The sequence below is a fragment of the Anomalospiza imberbis genome, chromosome 5, assembly GCF_031753505.1.
Source record: "Anomalospiza imberbis isolate Cuckoo-Finch-1a 21T00152 chromosome 5, ASM3175350v1, whole genome shotgun sequence".
NCBI lineage: Eukaryota > Metazoa > Chordata > Aves > Passeriformes > Viduidae > Anomalospiza > Anomalospiza imberbis.
Window position 1 is genome coordinate 17882918 of NC_089685.1, and position 13774 is coordinate 17896691.

Below are 13774 nucleotides of genomic sequence, written 5' to 3' on the forward strand. Positions count from 1 at the left end.
TAGCATGACACTACTGACTCTGTTCACATTTCTCTGATGGTTTTCAGTTCTTTGGAATATTATTACTTTCTCCTTTTTTTATCAAACTGCACCATGCAGAGCAGAAGATATTCCTGCTTTAAGAGAGAATATGATGTTCAAGAAGTGATTTTATTTTACTTTAAGATTATTTTCAACTGCCTACCCATAGTACTTCCTGAACTGCAGTCATCAAAACAAACCTATCCAAGAACATCCTTTTTGAAATTGTGCATATGGACATAGAGTACAATCCCTGCTTTGACAGAAACTGTAGCCCATTTAGAGCACAGTACCACGTGTATTGAACTTCAAGATTGATGGGTTGGAATTAGAATTTATAACTAACTGAAACCTGGGTTGTTTCCTGAACTGATAACTAATTTCTAAATCATAATTTCATATCTCAGTATCTCACTTGAATGATTTTTTTCCTGATAAATTTTCTCTTGCTTAGAGATACCGCATAAGATCAGCTGTTAAATACTTCTACAGCTGCAGCAGCAACAACTGCATAATCTTCTTTGGATAGATATTTGAAATTTATTACCTTGTCCAAAATTATAAGTAGGAAGCCAGTCTTTTTTACCACAAATAACTCTAAGGATCCTTCAGATCTCGGATTCCATATTTAGTACCTGCACTCCTTAATTTATGAATGTGCAGGAAAGCTGCATTTCCTTATTTTGCTTTAGCATGGAACCAGAGCACTAGAACTTTCTGAAAAGTGCATATTTTTAAAGGGAGGTAAGCACTTAAGTAATTACAATTTTACTTTATTTTCACACCTAATCCTTTTGTATTTTGTGATCCAGTCATGGAGGATACTTCTGTCTTCAGCAGTCAGAGAGGAATACCTCCACAGCATTGTTCAGACCATCATAAAACAGGTGCCTGAGATAAGCAGGGTTAATTTCTTTTACAAGGGGTGTTCTTGTTCTGGTGATTACTAAAAGAACCCAGCTATGTAAAATTACTTCCAACCATGCAGGCTTATGGTATTTTTTTTTTCAGCCTGCATTTTATCATGTTGGACAAACAAATGAATCTTTCCTCCTACTAATGATTACTCTGGCTATGATTATTTTCCTGCTTCTTTGATAAGATATGCATTTTAATCTATAGATCAACCTTAAGCTTTCTCCCATTTGAAATCAATTCACAAAACTTCATGTATGTCATCAATTTTTTCCTCCTTTAGAGCTCACTGGCTCAACCTTGACTTTCATAATATTTTAGCTTTTACTCAAAAGCTCCACACCTGTTAATCACCAGTTTTACCAATTGTAAAACAGTTAAAGTCTTTATACAATTGTAAGCAAATCTTTAATTTCCATCTTTACATAAAAAAACTTGAAATACCTATTCCTACCTGTTCTTGCCACTGTCTCAGTACAAAGACATGCACAAGTTTTCCATATATGAGGAACCACTGAGGATTTTTAACACACAAGGATATAATTTGGAGATGGACCACTGAACTCTGTCAAAAAGCTTAAGCTATGAAACACAATTTGGTAAGGCTTTTATCATTGCCCTGACACAAGGCCCAAAAAACATAGCTTCATGCCACTGAAATTTCTGTGTTGACTACTGGTGGCAGTAGTTACAGCAGTGGCCTCTAAGCTAACTCATCTATCCAGGATTGCAAAGGTACTACTGGAAGTAGAAAAGTATTTGAGAAAAAAAGTGAAAAATTAGAGCTCATCAGAAGAAAATTTTATGATTTGGTGAAGATTCTCTATTGGAGAGAGATATTTGACCACTTCAAGCTTACTTGTCCTGTAACTACCCTTTGAAGGCAATGGTCTTCCTTAAGCTGTTCAGCATCTTGACAAATATAAATATCCAGTCACAATTCTTCATAATTCTTTACAAGGTTAAGCATAAAGAGAGGGTAACCATTTATCATATTTAAATTCACATATAATTTATAGACAGTGAAAAAAAAATTATTACCAGATGTGCAGTGGATATTTTGAACTACATTTCCACTGCTCCCCTGAGTACATACTAAGCCTTCATAAGTGGCTGTAAGCCATGAGTGTCAATAAGTAGACTTTCCAGTGATCACAAGAACACTATTAAAATATTTACTAGCAGTTTTCTACATTTTTTACATTGTTCAAAGGCAAAATTCTAAACTAGCATGCAATGGTAAAAATCCTTTTTTTTTTAACCTTAGGAAAATCAAAAATTTAAAACTGAAAATAGAATAATACACATGTATATGTTGAAATATTGACACAGATTTCATTTATTTCCTGAAAATTTGATAATATTCTGATTTTAGTCTTCTTATGAATGCAAAAGGATCACAAAGAAGTAATGGAGTTGTTTCATGAAAGCTCACCAGAAGCATGAAGACAGCAGAAAATAAATCCACTTTACAAATTAAGTCTTTGAATACTGATGAAAAAGTTTTAATCAAAAGACTACATAGAAACAAGAAAGAAACATGAAATTAAAAAATAGGAAAAAAAAAAAGGAAGGGAGAAAGCAATGAACTGCACACAGCTTCTCTTTTCAATCAAGTTACTTCCATTGAAGTCAGCAATCAGCAGAGCCACAATAACAATCTACATATTTACTCACTACCTTGAGAAAACCAAGTTACTGCAACTTGACTGAATAGCAGGGAAATCTCTCTCTCCTGTCAAAGTAATGAGGTTCATATATTGACCCAGAGGCACTTTGCAGATCAGTAGAGTCCCCCACTTCTATCCTTTCTATTACAAATATAAGAGCAACAAAGCAAGAAAATGCAGCCTATTTCTGACCAAGGAAGAATAAGAACTTTTATCTTTGATATTCCAGTTTCTAAACACATCTTCTTCTAACATTTTCTTTAAAATTCTCTTTCATGATGATAAATATTTCAAAAGAACTTAGTCCACATGTAAAATTTGGAACTTGTGGAGATCTGACAGAATTACTAGTATCAGAACAGCACATCGGAGTTTTATTTTAAAAAGTCTATATGATCACAGTTATTTCATGTGTCTATTATGGAAATACTTTTCATTAAATCAATGAAAATCAGACTTCTCAATATTAAAAATTAAAATAAAATAAAATAAAAATTTATCATGTTCCTGAAATTTATTCACTTGAGAATGCACACATAAAGACTGGTGCTTTTTTCTACATTGCTGAGTAGATAAGACAGAGAAACCTGAATTACCTGAGATAGATAAAAAACAAGGCATGAATCACACCCTCTTCCTTCACATAGAAGCACAGCACTGAGCCTTTTGATGTGAAGTAAACAAGCAAAGAAATTTCAGACCAAATGAAATTGCTGGCTACATTACGTTTGATATTGTCTATGAGAGCTGGAGTGAATCTGTGCACATGCATTTCATATATGCTTGTACATGTATTCAAGCTTCCCGTTGGGAAAAAGTTGTAATATTTCAGGAAAACAGTCTCATTATATTCAGAGGGATGGGCTTGTTTACACCAGAGGAACAACTCCATTATTTTTGCACTGTATTGTTAATTTAATCTTCAGAAATTATTCATTCTTTTCTGCACTTCTAAGAGATTTTTAGGAATTTTCCTTACCTAGGTATATTGTACATCCCATAGTAAAAGATTAAAAAGGTCAGCTTGTACACATTCATTGAAAGGACACAAGGATTTATTTCTACAAAGACAGTAAGTTTACAGCTTCTCTTAAGATGAACATGAGCTGATACCTGTATTGGGTCTGGCTGAGCTGGAGTTCACTTTCCCCCAGCAGCCCTCTCAGTGCTGTGCTTTCCCTGGTAGCTGCAAAGGAGCTGATAACCCTCCAGTGTTTTGGCTGCTGCTGGGCAGGGCTGGCACAGCACCAGCGCTGGCTCCCAACATCCTGGTCCCATCGGGGGGCTGGGGGTGGGAGAGGTCCCGGGAGGGGCCACAGCCAGGCCAGCTGGCCCAAATTAACCAAAGGGCCACTCCACACTGTGTGACAGCTCAGGTATAAGAGCTAAGGGTGGGAGGAGGAATGGTGAGGTGTTTGTTATGTGCAGTGTTTGCCTTCTGGAGTGACTGCTCCATGTGCTGAGACCCTGCTGCTGGGGAAGCGGATGGACACCACTCACTGATGGAAAGTAGAGAATAAACTTTTTTTTTTTTTTTTTCTTTGCTTGTGTAAGTGCAAAGTTTCACCTTGCTTTAGTAAACTGCCATATCTCAACCTGTGAGCTGTTATCCACCTTATTTTCTCTCAGCTGGGAAGGGGAGCTGGGGTTTTTTGCATGAACTTAAAAAAAAGTTGTATTTCAGATTTGCAGTAAAAAGTGGCAAGGAGATGCTGAGGAGAAATCAGATATGATTTGTGGCATTTTCCCCCCTCTTTCTGTTTGAAATTATCAAATAAAAGATTCAGAAGAATGAAATAAAAAAATACATAAAGAACATTTAGATGCAGAATCATCTGCTTCCATAAGCTACTTAGACAGCTTCACTGAGAGCCTATCCATCCATCTCTGAATCACTATGAGTATTAACATCAGTTTCAATGAATGCAACATCAGATCCTTAATCCCAGCAGCAAAAACAGACATACATTTTCTTCAATAACTCTATAATGAGGACAATTATGCCATTCCACTGAGTATGACTCATTATAGATCTAAATGACAAAAATATAAACATTTCCTGATACCATATTATTACAAACTACCATGTAGTGTTTGTTAACAAAAAAATAGTTAATGACAGTGATATATTTCTTATCATACATTGAAACACGCCTCATGTATCAGTCCTGCCCTAATTATCAACTCTGCATTGTGACATTACTCATTTCTGCAAATACTTGCATAGAAGTAGCAATTTCTCTGGCAACAGGGAGAGGAAAAATGCTTGTCTTAGAAAGATGGACTTTTATCCCTGTTGTGTTGGGATTTGTATATTTATGTATTTGTCTTTGCAAAATGAAGGCAAATTTAGAGCAACATTACTTCTAGCTACAGTTTCTCAGAATTAGTAGAAATACAAATTTAAAAACAAATAAATACACCAAACCAATTCATTTGTTAGAAAGAAAATGGTAACAAATGCCTCTCAGGACATTTCCATAGTTTTGGTTATTTTTATTGAAGAAAAACTTGGGAAAGAGGTGTAAACTGGAGTAATTTATGGTAACTTAATTTTCTCTGAACTGTTTTTCATTGGGTCTATGAACTAACAATTTTGTTTCAATTTAAATGAAAGAAAAAAACTTTAGATATATGGATATGTTCCAGAAATTAAGGGAAAAATAGAACTAGCAGAAGAAAAACAACCTTAATAAGGCTCTTCCAGATATGGTTACAAATTGTCTTCTGCCTCAGCCAAAATTTACACTAGTTTCATACTGAACAATTAAATTATTAGATGAAGTCCATAGGAGACTTGGTTCTAACAGTGAATGCCTATAAAAAAATCACTTCGTAGAATGCTAATAGAAGGCATCTAAATAGGTCATTAAATTATTTTTTAACTTAAAGTGGACTACTCTATACTGATTTTGACATGCCCACAAGTCAAGTAGTGACTGGGGGACTTTAAGAGAAAATAGAAGTAATTTCCATTGAATGGTGCCTCATGGAATTTCAAATACTCAGCATTTGTCCTCTGTAAATTAGACTCCTTTATGGTATCTCAGAGAACTAGACAGTTTTTAACATGTATTTTCCTATCTGGTGGCAGATATATATGCTTTTTCAATGTCATTTAAAGCTATATGAAATATTGTACAACTGCAGAAACATTTTAAGTAAACCAATTTTTTCCTTACTCATTTTCACCCTATTTCCCTTTGAATTGCTAACCCTCCAGACTGTAAAATGTTCATATCTGTGGTTACTGATCATTTATTTTTCTTTGCTACTACTAGGACAATGTTCATTCAGATGCCAGCTCAGGAGAGTAGTTCATTTTTACGTATATATTTTCTGGGCCATAGAACTGTCATGGATTTTATATAAATAGAAGAACTTATGGGGTGTGAAGTGCTGTAGTCCTCATATTTTTGTGATTAGCCATGTGTAATTTACTGTGTCACATTTTTGGTGATTCACATTATGTATCTGCTACTAGAACTACCTTGAACTATCTGTGAAATTTTAGGTGTTTGATATTTTTATTATTTTGATTAGAAGCAAAATCTCAATTCTTAACTTTTTTCAAGGAAACAAACTCAGCAGTTCGAGACTTTATAGCACTGTTTCTACTATATCTCCCTTTTCATAATATTCCACAGAAAAGAAACCTCTGGGCTAAAACCAGCTTTCTCAGACAACTTGCCGTGTAGGCTTCCAAAGAAGCAGAAAGTCTATCTTCTTTAATCTCATCATCCTGTGACCTTCTGAGAATAGAGCACTGGTATCTTGGCAACCCGTCTGCAGGTGTTTGGGGACATGAGGAGCTGGAAAGACAATGTGTGCACTCTGAAATATTGGGGTGCTCTGTCTCTGTAAACCTAGGATGCTGAGAAACCAAGAATCTGTGTGCCAGCCTGTCCTTCTCCCTCAAGTCCTAGGTTGTTAGTCAGATTTGTTGCACCTTGCCATGCTCGGGCTCCACCTAAACTTTTCTCGCCTGTTGGAATTTCACTGAAAGTCCCGACAGCTTTGGTTCTCCATTTCCCAGAGCTGCTGAATAAAGAGCTCAACCTGCTGGGGATGAGGATGTGCTATAGTTGTCAGCTACCGACTTTGACTTTTCAGGTCAAATTGAAAAATTTTACTTCCAGCTCTGTACTTCATCATGATTACTCATATAAATCTAACCTGCCAATTCCTTTCTATTTGAATTTTGTACATCCACATGCCTAGAACAGGTGGCATCTCCTAAAAGGATGGTGCAGAATGTTTTGAGGGGTACTGTGACTATCTTTGAATAATGATTGTGACAAGCACTCTCCTGTGTGCTGAATGAGGGGATGCAGAGCACAGCAAGCCTTCCAAGAGGCTTTATGCTGTCAGGCTTAGAAAGAAACTCAACAGGAAAGAAAACATAAGACCAAGAAAGAACACTAGACTAAAACTGAATTTCAGAGAAAGTTATGGAAATACAAATACCAAAGTCTTGTCTTTACATATATTCAAGAGAGCAACAACAAAAATGAGTATATATTGATTAAGAGAATTCAAAAGTTGTTTCATGGTGTAATTCATTCAGAGTGGATGTCATTAATTTGGAAGTGAAATTAACAGCAGGATTGATGTGGAGTACAAGTAGCACTAGGATTAAGCAGTTAGCTCTAAGTGTGTGACTGAGTCATCATTAGACAATCTAACCTTTAAGACATCTTAAGATTGAAAGAATAGTCACTAAAAAGTTTTTCTCATCTTTCTTCTGGAGAGAAATGCAAGCAGCCTTGCAAAAAACTTTTCTTTAGCAGCTGAAAGACATTGCTCAAATCTAATAACTGACAAAGACTTATGACTATCAATCTCAAAATTTCTTTTGAAAAATTTAGAAAAATTACCCCAGAAAAAACTCAGACTGGCTAGACACTAGGGCAAATGGTGACTAGCTTTTCCTAATAACCATTTTGCGTATGCATCTCTACATAAAATCTGATTAGATCAGGACAAAGTAACATTCTGAATATAAACACCCATTATTACCAGTCCATTCTGAAGTGTAGTACATTTTGAATGAAGTTATTTACAGAAGAGCAAAACCTGCAGAAAATTATAAAAATAGAAACAGAAATTCCTAAAAAGTCTTTTCCTAATAATTTTTCACTTACTGGTGTGCATGTGTATAATTCAGCAAACTAAAATCACATGTACTAAAGCTTAAAGTATCTGCCACTCTGTAAATTGGTATTCAACATGCATGCATACTACAATAATTAATAAAAATAAAAAAAGTTTTAATTTAATATATATTCACTGCTGCTACCTCACCTTGATAATATTCTGCCTCACTAACTGTTTTATTTCTTGGAAAGGCCATAGGCCATTTGCTATTGCTGCTATAATATATTGCAGTGGTATGATTTCTACACATGTATGGTAAATTCAAGTGCTCAAAAGTACTGGGAACCTTAAACTGAATTTCTTAATTATAAAAAATAGTAATCAATAAGCGTGAAAGAATGTTGTGGGTATCTTCCTTAGAATATTCAATTTATTGCCCAAATCTTTCAGCACATTTCTACAACTAAAACTAGCATGATTCCTTTCTTTTGTTTTACAATTCAAGGATTTCTTTTTTTATCTTGCCATTTTTATTTGTTATATATCATCATCTTTTTTAAAAGCACATCCCTTTATATCTATTTACTCTATTTGTAGTACAGTATTTGTCTTACACTAAGGCTTGTTATGAATCAGTACTAAAGGTACTGCTGGCAAATCTAATGGAAGGAAAACAGAAGTGCTCATAGTGCAGCACAGTAAAGGTTTACCCAGATTAGTACCCTGTCTGCAATAGTGGCCGCTATTAGATTATTTAAATGTCTTTAAATACTATTGCAACAGTAAGAATAACTGTCCAAATCCCTGTGCCCTACAGTGCAACCAAATGGAGGTATGAGCAGCCTCTCATACCTCCTATGAGGTAGAGCTGATGCTGCTTTAAATCCCAAAACATATCCACCTGTATTTTCATGAGTGTCAGCATTCCTAGATTAAAATGTCTTTTATAAAATCATACTTCATTCTAAACAAAAAAATAAAAATATTTTTCTATTTTTACTCCCTCTGTATTTAGTAGAGGATCTCTTTGTTCAGTTCTATAACTGCTCTTCAAGCTTGGAAAAGGCTTGCTTTGAACAACTGCAGAGCTATCTCATTAACTGTTACCACTTTCTCACTCTTTCCTTTGAGGACATGCCTACAAAAAACATGGGCTGCTGCTGCCTGGAAAATATGGGCTATGACCTCAACTGTGAATGTCTTCTTGTTGCTTCTCACCTGTGTGTGACTGTATACAGGTGATGCACATGCAGCCTTCATATTTGGGTTGCAAGTTCTTGACAGTACCGATTCTCTCTTTCTACCTCATGAGTTTGCACAGGATCTAGTATATAATATTGAATTTCAATAACTGTCTGTTAGCTGTCATAATAATATGTAGAATAAACTCCAGTCTCTCACTGACAATCTCTTGGTTTGATTATATTTAAAAATATGCGCCCTCATAAGAAGGTTTGTAGCATTGCCCAAATGTGATTCCCCCAGCTGTGCTTTTAAAATATGTATCCACTCTGCTTTTATGTTATCTCTAGATTTATGGCACTCCTGTGAATGTTCTGCCAATAAATTGCCAGTCCTGCATTATTCATTGAAATAATGCATAATATCCTAGAAATCTATTTCAAAATAATTAGCACTAGTAAGCCCCCGAAATTTAACAATAGATGAAAAGCCATCTGCCTGCTGCTTTAGATTTGTTAAGTAACCAAGTCAAGATATTTCAGAAGCTTAACAGAGGAAAATAATTAGAGCAAAAGCTAACAATAATTATACAGTTGTTTAAAATATTTTCAAGAGGTTTGAATGTTAGTATACCTTCTTTAGACATACAAGCTAAAGAGACAACCCATAAGAGTTTCAATCATTGTGAGTCATAAGAATTTCAGCTACAGTATCACTATTGGCTACAGTGAGAGCTTTATATCTAAAGGCAGATACCCAAAATATTAACTAACTAATGAGGATATTAGAAAAATTATTTTAAAATCTGATTTTTAAAGATAATCCTCTTTTCAAGCATCATTCAGCTACCCTTCCACCATTAATACAACTCCAGAGAGGTTGCATAAGCCTCCTAATACATGCAGACAACATGAAGTAGAAGGATTCCAAGAGGTGGATCAGGGTTCCCATCACACAGGTAAGAACACAAAGAGATTGTCAATGAAAACACTCAGCACCAAAACAAATCTGAACTTCTTCTGTGTGCATAAATATTTCTGCCATCTTCAGAATCTCAACATTTCATATTTTAGGTACTTTTAAAGATAATGCCAGTGTCACTAGATGTTGAGATGGAACTGTTGTTCATCTTTCTATGACCCATCACAGAATGTCAAAGAAATCAAAAGTGCCTCAGGTCTATTCCCATTTTGGACTACAGGAGTTCAAAGTCACAGCTCCCACTTTTCAAGCAGAGGTGATATGATCACTAAAGCGGCCTGCCTGGGAGAAACTCCCAGCTTTTCCACTGAAGCTGTGTATCTGCATCCTAATTAGAAGAACAATAGGGCAGTTCTAAAGCTGAAGTTTAATCAAGTAGGGAGAATAGGAAACCAAATGGAAAAACACACAAGCTACAATCTGAAATTGCTGTTTCCTTTAAGTATTTTCTCCAGGCTTTTGAAAAATAATTGACAGAAATATTCAAGATGTTTAGTCAGGCTGGATACAGCCAAATTTGAGCCAAATTATCCAATCATTTTTTGCTGATTTCCCAGAATACCTTTTTTTTAGTCAATGTTTTCCTGGAAACTTTGCATAGGAACATGCATGAAAGTGCTGTTCCTATATTTCACATGCTGCTCAAATTTGACATTGCCTGTTTTGCTCATTAGAAATTTAACCTTTCTGTATAATTCCTGATCAATAGGAGAATTTCAAAGAACCTGAACTGACTTCAGACAAATCCTACTCTGGCTAGCAACTTTAATATCAAAGGACCACAAGGAAATTTTTATATAGACTTCTTCTGGAGTTGAACATTTGAACATTGCCCAGTGCGAAGTAATATGAATAAATAAGTATTACATAAAAAACTTTCTGCATCCATGTCAGAAAACAGTATCTTAGTTCTCAGTTATTTTCTGCAAGTAGTGTTGGGTGCAAACACCACCAAGTTGAACAAAAGGGATGTTACATATTACATCCCTGATGTTAGATTCTTCACATTATGCATTTAATAATATTGTGAAGTTGTCGATTTTTAAAGCATCTACTGTCATCTACCTTCACATCACATTCCATAAATTCACTAGCCACTCTGTAAGGTACCTTCTTTTTCCTATTTTGAACTGATCTCTCTGGTTCTCACACAGGTTATATGTATGTTTGGTGGTAGCTTGCTAACACTTAAGTTTATAGGTTCTTGAAAGCCTAAAGAAGAATGGAGAACTCCTAGGGATCATCATTGGCAATGTCTCCTTTTCTTTCACAGACTATTCTTCTCAACAATTAAACACCTATAAATGGGAAAAAGTATCAGAATTTCTGTTCTGTGAGGAGTTATAAACACTTTAAGTTCTCAGTTATTATTTTGGGAAGAAAAATTGGTGCAGATGTTTTGAGTGTTGACTAACTGACTAATTTAAATTTCTGAATTAACTATAACTTCAGATGCTTGTCAAGCTCGAATGTGTACTTCCAAATTTGTTGTTTCCCATTCAAACCAGAAACGGCAGCATAATAGCCGCAGACTTCCCAGAACACAAAATTCATGCAACTCTGCAACAATATAACCCTAAATTATTTTTAGAATGCATGCTTCCTTAGTCTTCAGGACTTCACAGTAGTCCTTGGCTTACAAATAAACAGACATTTGAATAAGTTTGAATTCCTCCATCAGCACTGGCAACCATAAATAAAGAGTGAAAGCTGTTTATCATCACCATTTGACACAGCTGACAGTGTTTACTCAGCTCAGGCTCTTCGCAGAGACAGCTACTTCTTATTAATGCAGAAAATTACATTCATGCAGGTCAGGGTTAAGGTAATTGGTAAAGTATGAGAAGGGAAGTATATGCTACAATTGTCAGCTCCAAAATGAAGTGTGAATAAACATATAACATATCACTTTCAGTACATCATCCACAACAGATAAAATGTGAAGTATACAAACACTTTGCAGAATACATAGTACTGTTATGAAAGCAATACTGCTGTAAAAATAGTAGTGTTTCTTAGTGTGAAATGCTGCTGATATGCTTCACTTCAAGAATGTTTAGGAAAATACATTGTAAATACAGTTTCACATTTAAAATCTGTCTATAGTTAATCTACAAAAACTAACTGAGTTTTAATGTAATTATGAAAGGGTCATCCACTGTTTTGAGAGGAAAATACAGAGTTGAGTTTCTGTGAAAGTTAAGAATGTGTGACCAATGATTTATGAAGCATGAACTGTGTAATCTATTTAAAGTTTGATGCTTCAATGTATTGCTAAATCAATTGTTCTCATAAATAAACTATGACCTGAAAATCAGAAAAGTCATTCATTAATACTCTCTAACAAAAGGATATAGGAAAACCAATGATAGGTTTGTGGCTTTTAAATTAGCCATCTCAGTGATGTTCAATAACAATGCAGTAAGACACAGTGATTTATATGTAGGTCATGAGGAGGTGGGACAAAGTCATTATCATAAGTGTGAGTTCAAGTTCCCTGGTACAGAAAAACTTTTGGTTTAAGATATGACTGTTTTGATGTGTAGGAATATGTTAGTGCAGTATCCTACTCTGTGGGATAAGACAATACTCCCAAAACACATATTATATATAACTTATTAATTAAGTACTCCTGGACATAAAGTGCTGACACCACACAACCAAGAGAGAAAATAATGTGTGAGCTGTCATGATAGCAGAGCTGCAAGTCCTTATTAACCATGAAAGTTATGTTTCATGATACTGTGATCCATCTAAGAAACATCACATAGAACCATAACTAACTTCTTTCACCAGTGCTGAGAAATAAAACTATCATCTGTCTAGCATTCTGTTAGAGGCTTCAGTCATGAGGTAAATTAAATGCTGTGGCTTTTGGGAAATCAAAGTCCTGAGACGGATAAAAATCACAATTGTATATACTGGTAAGTTTTCAGTTCTCCACTTACACCTAGAAAAGTACTTTTTCATTTGTTCAAGAGAATTTCTCCAGTTAGATTCAACAGCCTTCAAAACACATAGCTATAATTGAAATCCTCATGCAAAAATGTCACAGTGAGAGGTGAGTGACCTTTTTTCCAGACCCCAAATTGGGCCAAAAGCAGTTCAGCTTAATAATACATTATTTAAATTTATATTTTAAATTGAGTTTCATTACAGGTTTCTTTTCAAAGATTCCAAATGAGGAACTAAGTATGTCAGAAAGTCTATTGGAAGAAAATCCTTTGATTTACAATTCCTTACTCTCTTGGGTATGAATTACATTTCTCACTGGACCTATTGCTTTAGAACTGATTATTGCTCTCTCTAGGGAACATTAAGAATCCATCAATCCTGAGAGAAACAATTATAAACACAATGAGTCTTTATTTTGAAGTCTTCATTTTTAACTTTTCAATTTGTTTATGACTTAAAAGGTTAAAAATGTTATTTAGTTAATATTTTTAATCAAAAAGTGACAAATTTTTACAGTTCTTTTAATATTTCAAAGTGTTAGAAATTTGAAAAGACACTATGTGTTAAAATAATGCATAATTTGAAGGCCAGATGTCTAAACTTTTTCAGCTTTGTTGCACTAAAATTCTGTTTTCATTGCACATGTGTAGGTTGAGACTTGGTTCCTACCAAATTTATGAACTGCAAAACTAAGAAACACTACTGAAAGAATGAAAGAGTGAGTTAGACACTTTGGAATCTGCAAGGTGAAGCTATTTGACTCTGCTCTTCCTGTTAAGCTCTGAGACTTGGCACCAGTGGAATTTAAATCTTTTCCATGGAAGTAGTCTCTTATCTGGTGTTACTGACCCATCCTTAACTTAAAATGTTTTTTATCTGACATCATGTCTGGATATTTTTTCCACCTCTTTACCTAATCTTCTGAAAATCCCAAACTGAGGTTGCACATAGGA